This window comes from Suricata suricatta, chromosome 12 (genome assembly GCF_006229205.1).
Source record: "Suricata suricatta isolate VVHF042 chromosome 12, meerkat_22Aug2017_6uvM2_HiC, whole genome shotgun sequence".
NCBI lineage: Eukaryota > Metazoa > Chordata > Mammalia > Carnivora > Herpestidae > Suricata > Suricata suricatta.
Genome location: NC_043711.1, coordinates 69,176,564 through 69,195,270, shown reverse-complemented (window position 1 = coordinate 69,195,270; position 18,707 = coordinate 69,176,564). Strand labels below are relative to the sequence as shown.

The following is an 18,707-nucleotide window of genomic DNA, read 5'->3' as shown; positions in this document are numbered from 1 at the left end:
GCCAGATTTCATTCTTTCTCATGGCCACGTAGTACTCCACTGTGTATATATACCACATCTTCTTGATCCATTCATCAGGTGATGGACATTTAGGGTCTTTCCATGATTTGGCTATTGTAGAAAGTGCCACTATGAACATTGGGGTACATGTGCTCCTATGCATCAGTATTTCTGTATCCTTTGGGTAAATCCCTAGCAGTGCTATTGCCAAGTCATAGGGGAGTTCTACTGATAGTTTTTTGAGGAACTTCCACACTGTTTTCCAGAGTGGCTGCACCAGTTTACATTGCCACCAACAGTGTAAGAGGGTGCCCATCTCTCCACACCCTCGCCAGCATGTATAGTCTCTCAATTTGTTCATTTTAGCCACTCTGACTGGTGTGAGGTGGTGTCTCAGTGCTTCTTCACTGCAAAGGAAACAATCAAGAAAACTAATAGGCAACTGATGAATGGGAAAAGATAGTTGCAAATGACATATCAGATAAAGGGCTGGTATCCAAAATCTACAAGGAACTTACCAAACTGCACACCTGAAAAACAAATAACCCAGTGAAGAAATGGGCAGAAGACATAAACAGGCACTTCTCCAAAGAGAACATCCAGATGGCCTACAGGCACATTAAACAATGCTCAGCATCACTCATCATCAGGGAAATACAAATCAAAACCACACTGAGATACATTTATTTTTAAATACACTTAATCTTTTTACTAAGTATTGTCACATTTGTCTCAGTAGACCTGAACTAATGTAGTTTTTCTGCAATTCTAAAGTATACCAACTTATAAATTCATGTGAGAAGGAGCTGTTGCTACTAATTTAGAAACAAATTTGAAACTTAGATTAACCATTTGAAAAACAATGCTGTAAAGAAAGTGTAGCTCTGAGAAGAATTGTTCCCTATCTACTTTATCCATCACATAGCCAATCTGAATCCTGCTGCTTCAAGAGTTTCAAAAAAAGCTGGAAATCTAAATGGGGTAGAAAGAGGTTACAGGGAGGGGGGTGGATGGGAATCTCCGATTTTAAAATATTGGCATCTAATCTTTAAAAATTCAGATAGTATGGGTTTCAAAGAAACATTGCTAACAGTCACAAATCTATAACCTCTGAGCTATAAGCAAATAGGATGAGAAAAATAAGAGGTCATTAATTGAGTGCTATTTTCTCAAATACATTTGAGAAAATGGCTCAGGGAGTTTGGCTCTTCTTAATTTAGACTATATATATTTTTTAAAAGCAATAGAGGATGCTCACATCTTCATTTTCCTGAGTTATTATATTGATACTTGGTCCTGGGATGTGTAAGTTCGAGGAACAATTATGACCAATCACATATACTTGATTTCCCTGACCAAATATTAAGTCACAAGGTGTTTGTCAAAATGTCAGAGAACTGCCAATATTTTACTAGTCAAATCTCATTCCTAAGGCTTTGTAGGAAGTGACCCACAAACCTTTTGTGAGACAATGCAATCATAAGGCCTAGTCACTATTATTGTTCTTTAGGTATGATATAACTGGGCCTTCAAAGTTGCCCAGGAAAAAAGTTATGTGCAAATCATGATTATCCTCATAACTACAAGTTATACCTGACTGTTCTTTTGCTGCCATGTAGAGCTTAGCCTTTTGGAAGTCTAGAATCCTTTTGAGAAGCTGATAGATACTTCCTATGAAGAAATGAATAAGTCCATAGTCCCAAAGTTTTCCAGGTAGAGAATTCATGCCTTCCCTGACTTTATCAAATCCGTTGGTTAAGAACCTCCACTCTGGAGTGCCTTTATTAATTAGGCTACATCTGTTCTCACAACCCAACCAGAATAACCAGCAAATCAACCTTTCCATGGAAGATAGGGTAAGGAATTCACAGGTTAATTCACCAAAGAGAGAAAAAAACATGTAATCCAAACCCACTCAGGTGACAGGCCCTAAGTGTGTTATTTACTTAGAAAGTTTATATTAGAATTTTGCATGCTACTCTACAGTGCATTCATGCTTTTTTTTTACTATGAAACCACTTTTAGATCTTCCCTAAAAACCTTGAACAAAACTGAACCCAAAGTTAGAAAGATATTTATTTTCTGGAGGCTTTGCACACCCCAGCACCCCTCAGGATTTCCCAGGAAACCACTTCAGAAGCAATGATAGCAGGAAGACCAATAGGTTCAACATCAAATAGAACTGGGTTTGAGTTCCAGCTCTGACCCTTATTAGCTGTACCACATTGGGCAGCTTCATGTCCCTGATCCATATCCCATAAGGCAATGGTGAAGATGAAATGAGATGGCATATGTAAGCCTCCCCTTCACTATAAGATATACAGTAGATACTCAATAAATGATCGCTATTATCTATTGAAGTTAACCTGCAGCCATCTCTTTCCCCTCTACTGCTATTATAAGAATGTTCAGTACAGTGCCTGGCATATTATAGGTGCTCAATAAATGATAGTCTTATCCATCATCCATCATCCAATGGTGCCTTCTCGGCCCCCATTTTACTTGGCCTGTCAGCAGTATTTGACCCCAGTAATCAGCCCTTCCCCCTTAAAGCACATTCTTCTCTTGGCTTCTAGATTACAACACTCCTATATCACTCATTATTCCTTTGTAGTTTCCACTCCTGGTTTCTTTTATCTCCCTGACCTTTAAACAATGGAGTGACCAAAGGTTCAGTCCTTCCACTCCTCCTCTTTTCTGTGTTTCTTTCACAACAATCTGATCTTGTCTTATGACTGTGCATGTGTTTGTATCTATGTCATTCCAACACCTGCTTTCCACCTGGATCATCAAAAGGCGTCTCCCAACTTACCATGTCCAAAACTGAGCTCCTGGGACTCCTATCCTCCACCTTCAAACCTGCTCCCCTTACAGTTTTCCTATCCCAGTAAATGGTAACTCTGTCCTTCTAGTGGCTCAAACCAAAACTGAAGCATCATTCAGGACTTTTCTCTTTCATTTGACATTCAGTAAGTCATTAATCCATGATGCTACTTCTACAGTATATCCAGAACCTACTTCTTACCTCTCCCAGGAACTACCCTAGTTCAGCCATTATTTTTCACCTGGATTGTTGCAGAAGGCTCATCTCTTCTCTCTGTGCCCTGGTTATCTATTGCTGCATAACCATCCATCCCAACACATAGTGGCATTAAACAATAGTCATTTTATTGTGCTCATGGATTCTACTGGTCAAGAATTCAGAAATTACACAATGGGACAGCTCTTTCCTATTTTGTGATGTCTGGCGCCTCAATTGAGGTAACTCTAGTGGCTGGATCTGGAATAGCTGGGCCAGAAGGATCTGTTTCCAACATGGCTTCTTCACTCCCATGTCTGACATTTGGGCTGGAATGGCTGAAAAAAAGGACAAGCAGGGATTGCCAATGTGGCCTCTCTGGCAGGGAGAGCTTTAAGAGTGTTTTGTAATAAATGGAGTAGAACTCTATAGCCTTTTATAATCTAACCTAAGAATTTAGTTTCACTTCCACCCTGCTCTATAGGTTGAAATAGCCACAAGCAAGCCCGCCTGGTCCAAGGGACCCCCCCCTCACCAATTCTCAATGGGAAGAATATCAAAGAATTCATGGACATATTTTAAAACTACCATACACTGCTTCTGCCTCTCCCTTCTCTTCTAACACCACCAGCAAGACTGTTCTCAACAGAGCAGCCAGAAGAATCTTGTTGAAATGAAATCCAGAGATGTCTCTCCTCTGCCCAATCCTTACCATGGCTCAAATTTTACTCAAAATAAAAGCCAAAATCCTTAAAATGGCCATAAGACCCTATGGCTTGGTCCTCTCTGACTCACCTCCTGCTTCTTTTCCCAGGACTTAATCTTTTCCAGTCACACTGGAGCAAGCAGGCCATGTATCTTCCCATGTGGGGACATTCACACTTCCTCTCCCATATGCACTTCCCAGATGTCCACATGCCAGCACCCTCCCTACACTTAAGTCCTCTCTCAAAATGTTACCTTCTTTGTGAGATGTAAGCTCACAATTCTATCTAAAATGCAAATCTTCTCACCTCCTCCCTTCTCTTCCTGACTGTTTTCTTTAGTCCTTAACACTGTCTACACACACACACACACACACACACACACACACACACACACATACACACACACACGTGCGTGCATAGACATACTAACTGATTTTCTATCTTTTGTTTGCCTCAACATCTAGAATGTAAATGCTATCTGGGCAGAGGTTTCTGTCTTATTCATAACTGAATCCCCAGCACCTAGACCAGAGCCTGTAGGTGTGCTCAAAAGTATTTGTGGAATGAATAAATACCCCCTATTTGTGCTAATCTATTGTTAGTAAGAACTTTCATTTCAGTTTATTTTGTTTATTATTTAAATTGCCTTGACTATTCACGTGGCTAGTTATTTAAAAGATGGGGAAAGCCCCATTTATGTGATACACAAGCTTCTTTGTAAATTTCAAAGTGTAAACCTCTTACTGATTAATTTACAGGTTTCCTAACCCTTGATGGAGAACATGATTATCATTCAGTCTTCTCTTTTTAAAAATCACTAAATCACTAGATTATTTTGTATGACCAGGTAGCTACATGCTTTTATACTGATATTACATATCCAGATCCATATATGATATCCAGATATTACATATACAATAACCCTGGGGTCAGGGAGCATGCTTTAAGCAAGTGGAACTTTTTGAAGGAAATGAAAACATAAATTAAATATGATTGACCCATCCTGATGATTCCTGCTACCTCTTAGTAGGAGATGAAATTTACCTGGATTAGAGCTAAAATGACAAATACCTCAGGGTGTATAAACCTGTCATCAGTTTTAATAAAATTCTGCATTCTTAGGGTTGAATGTCCAAAAACAACCATTATAATCTGTTCTCCCACCAATGTCCCTGTATATGAGATGATTTTTAAAATTTCATTTAACAAACTTTTCCATCACACTACATGCTAAGAAACTTACAAATACCTTATGAGTTTGATATTCTTACTCTAGCCCATTTTTTTTAGATGAGTCAACTGATCATACAAAAATTAAGTGAATTTGCCTAAGATTAAACTTCTAGTTAGTAGTATAGACTGGCCCCAGGTGTTTTCTTCACTAGAAAAAATAATTGCCTTTTTCTCAAATGTCTTATTGTGAATATTTACAAAATCACATAAAAATGAAGAGTTCTACTATAAATACTCATATACCTACCACCTAGATTCTACAATTCACATTATACTATATTTGTTTTATTTTATGTTTATCCATCAATCCATCCTTCTCTCCATCTATCAATTCTTATGTTTTATTCATTTCAAAGAAAGTTGTAGAATCAGTACATCCCAAACCCTTTTGCATGCATATCTGTGGCTTCAATATTTGTCTATAGTTATTTCCCCCCAGTTCTTTTGAGGTAAAATTTATGTATTATGAAACGAACAAATCTAAATTACACAACTTAGAGAATTTTGACCTACACTGCCTTTTGACTTTTATTAGACAAAGTTTCATAATATAGTTTTGACTGTTGAAAGATGTTATAAAACTGTCCATTTAACATTGATGAGTTTAATCTCTGGACAAAATGTAACCAAACTAAATGAGAATTCATTTACCTGGTGTGCAGCAGGCCAAGGAAAATTGCAAGGGAGTTTTGGCCATGAAGGAAGATAAGTGATTTATTGGTGTAGTGTCACCCAGTAGAGCAAGAAACTAATGCTCAAAAATCCCAAACTCCGCCAATGGCTTACAAGTTAGGTTTCTTAAGGACAAAATTTGGGGTAGAGGTCTTCTGAGAAGGTGGATGTTTTTGATCTGAGGCCCATGAAGCCATATTAACAGATGTTACTTAGTTGTTTCTGATGCCCCTCTGTCTGGTCACATGGAAGTCTGTTCCCTCTTAAAATTTACTTGGAATTAAAAAAAAAAATCTTTGTTCTTTATGTTGTATATTCCATTAGGTACATCTGGTGCCTCTTTGTTGAGGATAGTTCTGCCTGTATATGCTCTAACTAACTACTGGTATATGCATAAGCTAGTGGGGTTCTATTTCTACGTGTTCGTTTGAATGATAAAGAAGCATTCCCAGCTCTTGGGCCTGGGTCTACATGTTCCCTGATCAGTCCATTCATGCCTAGGGAGAATATCACCCCTATGTTCATTCATCCATTTGAACTACAAGATGGATATAGGCTTCAAAAAGAAGTGAGTAATATGTAAATTGGCATCTCATTAATTTAAGGAAAGGCTCAACAGAAGACTGTCTAGAGAAACGCCCCTGTTGTACACATAGAATTCCAAAGGTGTCAATTATTCATTTTTGGCCTTAGTAGAATCCATCTGGCCAAAAGGAATTTAGTTTAGAAACCCCTACAGTTCCACTCCATCTCTTGTCTTCTTACAGATGGAAGAATGAAGGTCAACAAAGCTAAGTGATTATCTCCAAAGTTACACCAGTGTGAGGATCCCACCACCACCACACACTAAAACACATACTCATGGAGCACAGTATTTGATGACTCATAGTGGTATCTGCTTTTTAAAACTCTTTAGCCTCCATTTTAAAATTGTTATCATAAAATTGCATTTTGTCTCATGTAGGAAGTAAAGGTATCTCCTTTCCTGTTTTCCAAAATAAAAGCCACATATAGAAAACTTCTTTTTTTTTTTTTGCATATCTGAGAACACCATGTCAGAGAAATCAATATTAATTAGAGTGAATAACTGCTACCACACATGAGGTTTATACTTTTTGGCCCTACCATGTGTTTATGCTTTTCGCAATAGTATTGTGAATCTTCACAATGGGCTTTCAAATTTCACATATAAGGATTCAAGGTTTGAAGGGATCAGATAATCACTCACTTGTCTGGTTAGTAGTGGAACCAGGATCATCTGACTCCTAACATCACATAACCTGTTGCCACACCCCACAGCCCTGCTGCCCTAGCAAGCTGAATCATCACATAGAGATTGAGAGTAGGGCTTCCCATTGGCACTGTGTAGGCTTGAATTCCAGCCTCACATTGGTAGCTCTGTGACCTTGGGCAAGTGGCAGGATCCCTCTGTGCCTCAGTTTCCCCATCTGGAAATGGGGTCCAATTGCCCACTTGCTTGACAGCCCACTCCCTACTGGTTTCCCTGTCTCATCCACCTTCTCTACCAGTGCTTCCTGGGGTAACCTACTAAATAAGCAATTTGCATTTGAATTCTTTACTCAGGGTCTGCTTCTGGGGAATCTGAAATTAAGACAGTGGTTTCTTAAAAACTTAGCCAGTTCTTTGCCTTTTTAACCTTCAGCTACCCAGATCTCTATCACTGTACAATCATCCTATATCCAAGATCTTATTGGGCCCTCACATCAATGCTGTGAAGTAGCCAGAATGACTGTTATTGGCCCATTATAGGGATGAAAAAACGAGGTCTCAGAAAAATAATGACACACCATTATGGGGACAGAGGTGAACAACAGTCCTAGACATTGTGACCCTAAAGTTCAAGCATGCCTCAAAGGACTGGTCCAGCCCCGATATACTCCATACAACTTCATCAACTGCTCTTTGCAAGAACACATGGGAAGTGAAAAAAACCAGGGTGTCTATCCTTCAGTAGTTTAATTCACAAGAAAAAGTACTATTTTTGTTATTATGCTTACTGAGAAGAGCATCTTTGGAAACCAGTTTTAGTAAATTAAAAAAGAAAAGTCCATGAGATTCTAAAAGCTTTTTAAAATGTTGATTTCTACCTTAGGTATCCATATTTGGGCATCAAAGTGATTTTCCATGGTACAACAGATAGCACAACTTCCTATAAATCTTTCTTTAAAATCATTTCCTTTGTTCTCACATCCTTATGTTATATAGCATATGTATTCTTCAGAAGTACCTTCTTAGGAACCCTTCATCAACCTCAACTTCATTTTCAAACACTTAGATTCAGAACACTTGCTTCTAGTCAGTTCATGTCTTAGTTCCTTCTCTGAGTTTGGTAGGAGCGCTTGGGTTCTTGTAACATAGCATGTTTCTCAGTTACCTACTTGATAATTATTCTTTAAAAAAATTAGGCTCCAGATTGTCTCAGACACTTGAATAATAATAGCAGAACTGATCTCAGATCTCAGGGAAGCATGTTATCTCATTTTCTAGATCTTACTGACACATTTCTCAATAGGCTACTGAGACTCAAGTAGGTTTCATCACTTGCCCAAGACCTCAAAATGGCCAATCCAGTACAAGGCACACCTCTACACTGAGAGTTTTTTGCACCTCTACACAACCCTGCCTTCCACATAATAGAACCAAAAACAAACCCCATCGAAGCTCTTGGCACTAACACCTTTTGCCACTCTTGCTAATATTTTGGGGCACCATGGAAAATCCCACAATTGATATACCTCGGGATTTTGTTTGTTAGTATATGCAAGAGGTGCTAGCATCTTCTTTAAGGGGAAATCCTTGCCATTGGTCAATTCTTTTCCTTCTTTTTTTAAAAAAGTCCACTCTATGCCCAACATGGGGTTCAAACTCATGACCCCAAGATTAGCAGCATGCTCTATTGACTGAGCCAGCCAGGTGCCCCACCACTGATCAGTCCTTAGCAAGATCACTGAATCAGGAGCCTACAGACTGAAAACAGAAGTACTCCACATGGTGGTCTGAGAAAATGACTTAAAGTCTGAAAAAAGCAGACCATGAGCACAGGATTTTTTGTTGTTGTTATCATTATTATTGATCAGTGTGAACAATCTTTCTACCAACCAGAGCAACTGCTTAGGGCTCAGAAACTATGATATGGCTACAAATGCCTGAATCTCCTTAATTGATTGGTTCAGGAGTACAGATAAAAACTAGCCAAGTTTAGCCTTGCTCTGGGAGAAGTTACTTTTTTCTACATTATATGTCACATGATAAGAAAAATTAAGCAGGTAATTATAGCTATGACCATGGCTATTAACAGATTTTTTGGAAGCAAAGAAATAAATTGTTATGGCACCATATTCCTGGTAAATTCGTTGTTTGGAGATAGTATACTTATTTTTCCACAGAGCAAAAGTTTTCATGGAAACTAAAATGGTATGTTCTGTCTTCCATGGAAACAAAAGATTTCACCAGGAAATCTATATACTTTCAACTAACCATTATTTCTTTAAGGACACATTCTGTCTTCAAAGACAAGCAAAAGGTAAACCAGGTTAATAGACCACTCTTGACATGCATATAATGTGTGGTTTTATAGGATGACAGGCAAAGAAAGGGAGAAGAGAAACCAGGAGAATCGGTATGTGCAACATGAACCAATACTAATAAACACATAGAGAAGGAACAGCAAGTGAATCCATGGCAAGTTTTTTATTCTAAGTGACAGGACCTTCTGCTTCTTCACAGTGCTGTATGTTAGGCACAGTTTGGTCTAGCTTCACAGGACAGGAAATTTTGGGTTTCGTTCAAATACGTAGTTCAGCATCCCTGAGGTGCAAAAAAAAAAAATACATTTAATTTGCTTCAAAGAGAAAAACCATTGTTTGTAATCCAAGTTCAGTATACTGAGCTCAGCCAAATGACTCCCAGAACCACATTTTGTGCACTTCAAAAAGCCCCACCCTTGCTCTAACTCACCTATGAGTCACTGGCTGCCTGGCATGGTAGAGAAATACCACAGTGCACACCTCACCTGGTATCAAAGCACACCTGTGTTGTTGGTTCATTCCCATGCAGTTTAAGAGACTCTTTCCTTTTGGTTTTTGGTCATAAATTCAAAATTTTTAAATCAGCTGAATAAATTTGCTTCATTAAATCTTCTTCCACACTAGATGTGGGAAAGACTTTAAAATTACCAGCCACATGACCACAAATCCCTGTGAATCACTGAATCTGGCCAGAAGATCCATTCTTCACTTAGCTTCCAAGAACCCTTTGGAAAACACATATCTGATCAGGATCTTTTCTTTTAATGTTTTATTTTATTTTTGAGAGAGAGACAGAGACCAATAGAGCATGAGTTGAGGGGGGGCAGAGAGAGAGGGAGACACAGAATCTGAAGCAGGCTCCAGGCTTTGAGCTATCAGCACAGAGCCTGACGCAGGGCTTGAATCCATGAACCACGAGATCATGACCTGAGCCGAAGTTGGATGCCTAACTGACTGAGCCACCCAGGTGCCCCTGATTGGGTTTTCTTCACCTCATCAATGGCTACCTTGTTAGGATCAAGGCAGCAACCCTCAACTCCATTTCTGAGTTCTACATAACTTCCCAGGGCTATTCATTCATTCATTCATTCATTCATTCATTCATCAAATATTTATTGGGTATCTACTACATATCAGATGTCATTCTAGGCATTGGTATACTAGCAGCGGACAGAAAGGATGAGTTCACCTCCCAGAAATGACAGTTACACATGCCTGTCCCCTCACTGTGCTGTCCATGCCTGCCAAACACCTCCCACCCCACAGTTCTTCATGCCCTTCCTTCTGCTGGGAAAATTGTTCCTAGTAAACTCCTACTGATTATTCAGATCTCATTTTAAACACTGTCTTCTTTAGTATGGTCTTTCTTTTTTCCTGAACTAGGTCACATCCCCAGTCTTTCCATGCCACAGCACTCTTACTTATTCAGCATTTCCCTTTTGGTAAGTACTGTTCTGCATCTATATTTCCATCTAGACCAGGGTTCGCAAAATTTTTCTGTAAAGGGCCAGAGAGTAAATGCTTTTCAGCTCTGTGGGCCATACAGTCTCTGTCACAAATACATAAGTCTGCCATTATGGTATGAAAGCAGCCATAGACAATACATAAACAAATGGGTATAGTTTTGTTCCAATAAAACTTTATTTATAAAAGTAGTTGGTGAGCCTGATTTGACCAATAGGCCACATCTGGCCAATCTCTGAACAACTGATTTTCCTCTAGTGATGGAAATGTTGTATATCTGCTCCCTTCCATAAGGTAGTCATCAGCCGCATCAAGCATTTGAAATGTGGCTAGTGCAACGGAGGATCTAAACCTCTAAATGTATTTATTTAATTTTAAATGTAAACAGTCACATGTGGCTAGAGATTATTGTATTGGAGAACACACATATAGACCAGGAGGTCAGGGGCTGTGACCCTCTTGGTCACCATGGTGTCACCTGAATCTAGCACAGTAGTATTTGTTGAGTGAATGAATGAACAAGTGTATAAGTATGGGATGATTTATCAGACTCCCTTTTTGCTTTTTACCACTGCTACACACTTGACTAGATGCTGCTACTGAATACTTCTTTCTTCCTAGTCCTGAAACAATATATTTTTCTATGCTTATTTTATCTCCCCATTAGCCTGTGAGCTCTGTGAAGATGGAGCTGTAAGAGAGACTCCGTAAATGATTCTCACAGTGCCCAGTACAGGTATATGCCCATGGCAGACAGTCTTCCCAGAGTGTTTGCAGCTACCCGTACTTATGTGGAAAGAGAAAGGATTCAGGCCTATAGTTATTTTATTTCTGAAATACGTTCCAAAGATCCTATCTCAAAGGTCTAACTTCATGTTTTTCTGCTTCAACCTTGCTATTGTAAAGCTGAGAAGTTCAACATTGCCCTGACCTGTCTGTCCTGCATTACAACCTTGGGGAAGTTGCTTAATGCCACATGTCTCTATTATTAAGTAAATATAATTTTAATTCTACTACAGTTATCCACCACCTCCCTCTTAAGAATATCATGTAAATAAATAAGACCATGGCCACAAAATCTTTGAGCACCTCAGAGAGAGGCACTTTTCTTACATGACACATAACTGATCAAGAAGATAATAGACGGCAATGATTCTCAGTGATATTAAATCACTGGTACATTGTTTTCTTTGGTTAATCAGGATAATTTAATAAAAGCTCTGTGTTCTTCAAGTAAGCTATCTGGTTGTAAATAGTATCAGAAGAATGCAATCACTGCAGGGTGATGACGAACAGCCATTTTGTTTGAAGTTGAATTATGTCAAATTGACTTTAGAGCCTCCCCTCCAGCTGTCATCCCAGGTTAGATCTGGAGATCCTCCCAATCTCTCTGCATGGTATTCCTCCTGCAGTTCTGATAAAGAGGCATCCCAGTGAAGGCACACCTTTCTTTCACTGCTATCAGAAATAGAAAGTCCAGGTTACCTTGCCATAGAAGGCTCATTCAATTCCAGTGGACGCCATACATCTAATCTCCAATAGGTCCAGCCAGAAGTCTATGCAACATTCAATTCCTCTCATTTCCATGCACCAACAAGTGCCCACACTAGTCCTCCTATCCCAGAAGGCCTTCCTCTCCTCTCCCAGCCTTTCCCAATCTTAGCTCTCTCGCGTGCTCACGCTCTCTCATCCACTCATCTCTACAGCAGATATTCACTGGGCACTCTGCTAGGGACTCTCTACACCCCTCCAAGCAGTCCTCCCTTTTCTTTGAGCCCTTCATTTCCCAATCTGTGTGTTGTACCCTGTGGAAGCCTATGATAGTCTTCATGGACTGCCCTGACTTACTAGCTGCCTTCTCAGGTGGTGAAAGGGAAAAGCCAAGACAATGGAAAACAAACTTACCCTCACAAGAATGGAACTTGTTCATTGCTAGGAAAAAGGATTGGAGTAGCTAATATACAAAGATCTTATCCCCTGGAAAAGTTCCATGTTTATAACTTGTCTGACTTCTGTGGTCACTGAAGCCTAAATCATGTAATATCCCTTTTTCCATCATGTATTGCCTAATATATTGCTTAATCAATCAATAATTGAATCTTTGAATTTTCTAGCATAAACTTCCCCAGATTTAAGTTTGAATTTTAGTCACTCCAAATGGGTTCTGATACACACCTTTCCTCAGGGAGGTGACTCAGTTCTTAGATTTCTTTCAAATACATCTAAGCAAGGATTAGAAACAACAACAACAACAACAACAAAATTTAAAAGAATTTCTATAGTAAAGGGCTGGGTGTCATAATAAATGAGCTGCCAATTCTCAATAGAAGTTTATTTCTCACTCGTAGCAAGTCTAATTGACAGTGATACGAAACTGGAGAGGGAGGTGGTGAGGACTCGGCTCACACAGTTATTCAGAAAACCAGGATAACAAAAGTTCTGCAATTTTCAAAATGTGGCTTCACCTTGGCTATCACCATTCAGAGGGCAGTAGGGGGAAGAGAGAAAGAGATGGATAATGAGATAAACATTTTTATGGGCCAAGCATGGAAGTGGCACATTTCACTTCTACCTATTTCACATAGGTCATCACTCAGTCACATGGGGGTGGGTATGGGAAATGTAGCCCAGCTTGGAGGAAGACAAAAGAGAAATGGGTTTGGTGCACAGCCAGTCTTTGCCACACTGGAAAAACAACAGGGTTAAAATATTTGAAATATTTGAAAGGCCTGAGTGTAAGATAATGAAAGCTATTGTTTTTGCAAGTAATCCTTTATTTTCTGTCCTTCTATTAAATGATTTGTCTTTTAAAAATATTATTGTAACACGATGGAGTGAGTATAATGACAGCGTTATACAGTGAGAGCATCGAGGCTGGATCTTTTTACAAAGTGAAGCATCCAGAGCTGGGTCTCAAACTCTGGACAAAAGGTACATATGGATGTAGAGTGGAGATGAGGGAGAGTGGCAGCAGAGGTCAAGTAGGGAAAAGAGTGAAAACTGAAGAAATCACAGGTAAGTGGCTCCATGAGAAAAGATTTTGAGGGGATAAAAATCAAGCTGTGAAATGAAAGTTTAATGTTGCTGAAGCAAATCATAGAACTTGAGGCAGGTCATTTCTCTGCCTAGACACTTAGCTTCATGCTAAAAACCGCCACTCCCAGAGAGAGTTTGTGTCGTGGCATAGGTAGATTTACATGAAAGGTGAAAAATACATTTGATATACGTACTGGATTTCCCAAAGCTAAATGGTTTTTCACTCCATTATTTTAATAGCATTCTATAAACTGACTCAATCAGCAAGTTTTAGTCAGCACCTACCATGGGAAGCTGTGTGCTAGCAATAGGGAAGAACATTGAAGAACAAGAAAGATGGCTCTTATATTCTACCTTCTGTAGACTGAGTACCCAAAAGACAGAGAGGTATGTAGCCTTTCCAAAACCTTTTTGTTAATGGCCATCTCTAGGGAGTACCTTGAAAATGCTACTAAAAATGGATTTTTAGAGCTAAGTTACCTAAGCTGCTGCAAATTTGAAAAGTCAGGATGGAATAAGGAGACCATCCAGCGGGTAATTGCAGTGGTCCAGGAGAAAAGTTGATGAGCATCTCCCCTGATGCTTTCAGTTCTACATTGGAGATCATTCTTTCTATCCATTCCTACTGGCCTTATCCTTCTTGTGCTCATCTTTCAACCCCTTGGTAAACTGCATTCTCATTCATGAAGCCTGTCCTGCATCTTCCAGCCAGAGTTAGATACATCTTTCTCCCAATCCCCACAGTACTCTGAACGTCTTCCTGTGTTAACATCTGTCAGCCTGTAGTCTATCTGTGGGCACATCCAGTTTCCCAGCAGAGCATTTGATAACACAGACACTCAAAGGCTTGGTTCAGTGTTGAAATAGGAGAAAACAACAATAACAAAATCTTTTAGGTAGAGTTGATGCTTGATGAGTTTTAAGACTGTATGAAAAAAAACAAATTTTAACTTAAGTTGTCATATTTAGTGTATCTCAACATATGTTAGTGATCTGAATAATTTGAGTTGACTAAGCAAATCAGTTTCCTTTATTTCAGTCACCCCCTTGGAATACCCCAGATAAGAGGTTTCCCCTTGGCTTCTATCACATAGAACATCTTAATCTAGGGTTTGCCAGTAGTTAATGATTAATTATACCTAGTGTCTTAAAAATCAGAAATAAAACTATTAGTAAGGTGCTTATTCTCAAATTGAACATGACTATATACATACAGAATCAAATAACACACTGAGCAGAAGTGTCTCACTTATTTGTGATGAGATGTTATAAAGTAGACTAAACTGAGACATATGAGTTTCATAAAGCATCTCTAAACATTTATATCTACCAAACACATAATATAAGGCTGTAACGTACTCATTTCTTGATATCCCTAGAAAACTTTCAGTCATAAAGTACCTTCCAAATAAGGTAGAATTGTGTATTCTTATCATTTTTGTATCATTTTGCTTTCGGGAGTTTTGGGGCTGCATCATTTATATAATTGATATTCCAAAGTATTTTAGAAGAGAAATAAATGGCAACTTTGAAATTAATAAGACATTTAAATATTTTAGAGTAAAAACAAGGATTCTACTGAAGAAGGAGATGCTTTGAATTTTACTACCTTAGGGATGATAATCTAAAAATACATACACACACACACAGACACACACACACACACACACTAGGAGTAAACAAATATTTCTTCATTTGTTGTATGTCTGTAGGACCATTTCCGGGTACTTTAAATGGTTGTATTTTTATAATTCTTATGAGTTATGCTTGTTTTTCTGCTAAAACAGACTATGGAAACTCTTCACAGCACCATGTGGAAATGGTTTCCCCTTCCATAGATTTTTAACCAGTTCCCACAGTTGAGTACAACATCATCTCTAGAATCACCTCTTATTCCATATCATTCACAGTTGTTCTGTTTCTCTGCTCAAAACTTATGCACTACAATATAGGTAGACACTCATTCCTTAAAATGCAGTATTCTTGGACGTTTGTTTTCTACTCGGGAGACCTCACAGGACTATCTACCCAACTCTCATAATGTGAGCAATTATATACATCCCGTTTCAGAAAAGAAGGCGGCCCTCTCTTTACCTCCAGTGCTTGAAGTTCCCTTGGGCACTTTGTCATCCCAGAGACTGTCTTACTCGCAAACGTCCTACCCTCCTAATGACCAAAACCTGACAGCCTCTTCATTCTCGTCTTGGTTTTTTTCCCATGGACCAATCCAGTATAATGGATGTGCCAAATCCCATGGGCTGCCTCAGTCTGAAAACAAAAGCTTCTTCTGAGTGGGTAGTTAATCTATAGAATTAACTTGATTCCAGATTTGCTCATCCCTTCTTATCCCACTCCAAGAACCTAGAGCAAAACAAAAGCCTGCAGCATATCTTTTTCAAAAAGTTCTTAGAATGGTGGGTATGGAATGCTACTGAGCTCTTCAGTTTCATTCTGGTCAAGAGAGTCATGTGTGCTCTTCTGCCCATCCCCCTCAAGGACCCTGTTCTGAGAATTACACTATCTCTTCCCTTTATCTGCTGTTACCCTGAATCTATTGGGTAATTTCTTCAATTCCTAAATATGCTATTATTTTATTCCCAAAGAAGCAGCTCCCCTCACTATTAGTACCTAATGCCACCACTTCCTGTCTGTCCCACCCCTCCACCAGCACACCCCATATGCAATGGTCTTCCTCAGCTCCAGTGTCCCAACCCCCCACTTCTCCTCCCCTTTGAACTTCCCACCACTTTCTCCCTCACACGTGCTGTCTCCTGGAGGATTCTCCTCCCACTTTTCTCTGTGTAGAGGTACTGGCCAGGGATCTATGCATATTCTTTCTCTTTTTTCCCTAAATGTTTTAGTCTAATGTTTCATTTCTCTTCTCTATTCAGAAGAGTCCATGAAAATCATTAACATTTCATGAGTACTTACTCTGTGGCAGGTACTTTGCATATATTATCTCATTTTATTTTCAAAACAATCTGCATTAGCTCCATTGTACACTTGAGGAATTTGAGGGCAAGGGAAATTAAGGAATTTGCACAAGGTCATCATCAGCAAATGAAAGTACCAGGATTTGAACCCAGGCAGTTCCATGGCTGCCCAAGGTCTCCTCACCATTCAGATCTTCAAGACTGGGCTCAAATTCCACCTCTTTCAGGAAGTCAGCCCTAATCTCCCAGTGTGATATGGTCCCTCCATTTACGGCACCTTTATGACATTTACTTTTTGCTTTATGTTGTGGTCACTTTTATTTACTACCCTTCCCGTCCCCACCCTACCTCTCACATACATCATAACATTAACAATTCTGGGAGAAAGTGACTGTATTTATTGAGTTTATATCCCCTCTACTGTTAGCCTAGAACTGTCTAAAATAGGCAGCCAGCCAAAGACCTGCTAATTTGAGTGGAAGGCTAATCATCTGTAAAACTGGGTCCTCCCAGCATGCCCCAACACCCTGTTTATTTCCAGATGTGACAGGAATTCAGGCTGAAAAGATCTCAGGGTGTCACAGTGTCCCAAATGAGCAGGCCCTCTGGCCTAGGTAGCTTAGGATTTATTTCTTTTCAAGGCTGTGAAGGAAAAGGTAGCACAGAGAAAGAAAGCACATTACAGATTACCATGCTGTATCAGCCTTTGGCCAGCAAACTTATCAAGCAAGATTTTAATGCTTCATTCATTTTGAAAAGACAAAATCTCATATTTCATAATAACTATCCAACCCCAGATTGAGAATCTTTCCCAAGAGCTATGATGGACTTCAATTTTAAATAAAAGGATAGAGTAAATGAGTTTCATTCCATTTGTTAAGACCCATATGTTTGGTAACTTTGTTCTCTATCAAGGTATCTCATTTTCTCTCTGCCAAATAAGATTGCATTAAATTAATTAAAATAAATAAGTCAAGTTATATGAGAGATTATAAAATAGGTATTGGTTGGAGCTGATGAGCATTGTTGAAAGTTTTTTCTTTGTGTTATAACTTTCTTCCAGAACAAGTCACAGGGGCAAAAAAAAAAAAATAGTAGTTACACAAGCCCAGGCTGTGCACCCAACTGAGAGTTTTACTTGCATCTAGGTAGACAGTTGTGTGCAGTGCAGGTTTGCCTCAGAGCCAATGTAAGCAAAAAGTTCCCATGGATTTCAGGGAAAATATGCTGCTTGAGTTGGCCACATGTAGAGCTCAGAAATGGATATAGGGCCAGAAAAGGAAAAAGGGAAAATCTTCTGCTGATCCTCACAGGATGGCTGGGAAGTTTATCTCTTTACATGGGGCTACATAACTTAGCCATCTTTGAAATTAACCAAAGTAGTTAATTTGTGAGCAGACTAAATCAGTTTTCTGGATGTCACCTGTATTTGGCCCCTTTCACTCACCTTTCTTTCCCTATGGTCCCCAATCTTGTCTCAAACCTGCTGTTCTTCTCTCTTTATACTTTGTCCTTTATCACATTCACCTTTGATCATGGCTTAAATTGTGCCTCATACTAGTTGACTCTGTGTCAGCCAGGGCCTCTTTTTCTCTGAATCTCTAACTGCCTATCCCACTTCTCAGAGCCATAATCACCTCCAAATCAGCATTGTCTTCCCCCAGAAGCAGGACCCCCTTCTAATTCCCTCTGTCTTCTTATCAACAATACCATAATGCTCCTTGCAGATACTTTTCATTTTCCTCTTCTTTGTCCTTGTATCAACAGGCCACAAAAGTTTATAAAACCCTCTTTCATGAAGATCTCAGTCCCTTTTTCTGGTATCTGACAAATCCAGGAAGAAAGGGAGCTAATTGTATGTCCCAATGATGTGGAAGGAACCACGAGATGGTTCCTAACTGATTCAGCAGGTCACTTCGAATGCAGGAGACAGATTCAGTCCAAAGGTCAAATGCAGAACAGAGCCAGGGAAAGGAGCCAAAGGCTGGCACTACAACAGTAAGATCAGCTGTCCACCAGACCTACAAGACTGATGTGAGGACATAGTGAGAAGGAGGTCAAGAAGTAAGGAGTCAGGGACCTGGTCTGTTTAGTT

At 39.3% G+C, this 18,707-nt stretch overlaps 1 protein-coding gene across 1 annotated transcript in view; it reads left to right on the top strand.

Annotated features, from left to right (window-relative positions):
• The window catches only part of SPTLC3 (serine palmitoyltransferase long chain base subunit 3), a 128,470-nt gene that overhangs the window by 10,524 nt on the left and 99,239 nt on the right, over nucleotides 1–18,707 (top strand). The gene's annotated exons all lie outside the window — the stretch shown is intronic.